The sequence below is a fragment of the Anopheles stephensi genome, unplaced genomic scaffold (genome assembly GCF_013141755.1).
Source record: "Anopheles stephensi strain Indian unplaced genomic scaffold, UCI_ANSTEP_V1.0 ucontig215, whole genome shotgun sequence".
Classification (NCBI taxonomy): Eukaryota; Metazoa; Arthropoda; class Insecta; order Diptera; family Culicidae; genus Anopheles; species Anopheles stephensi.
Window position 1 is genome coordinate 2,001 of NW_023405142.1, and position 500 is coordinate 2,500.

Below are 500 nucleotides of genomic sequence, written 5' to 3' on the forward strand. Positions count from 1 at the left end.
CGTTCGGTGCCCTATGGCCTATGGCCAGTATGGGAACCAAGGATGCCGATATGCGAAAAAGTGTCAAAAAATCACTTGAAAGTCGCTATGGCTCATTAAATAGAGCTTGTAAAGACCTTTCTAAAACACCTTGGTTGACCCCTGTCCGATACGTAGTTTTCGAGATATTCGAGAATATGTGATTTTTTGGGACTTAGAAAATTTTTGACCCGTACCCTAAGAAAAAGTGATTTTTTCATAGGACAATTTTTTCTTCGCAAATACTGTTTGGTTTCACTTTTCATTATTAGAAACGCGTTCCGAAGCCATTTTCATCAAAATCTCGTGAAAAAAAAATTTCACCCCCGGACCAAAAGTTGGCCGTTCGGTGCCTATGGCCTATGGCCAGTATGGGAACCAAGGATGCCGATATGCGAAAAAGTGTCAAAAAATCACTTGAAAGTCGCTATGGCTCATTAAATAGAGCTTGTAAAGACCTTTCTAAAACACCTTGGTTGACC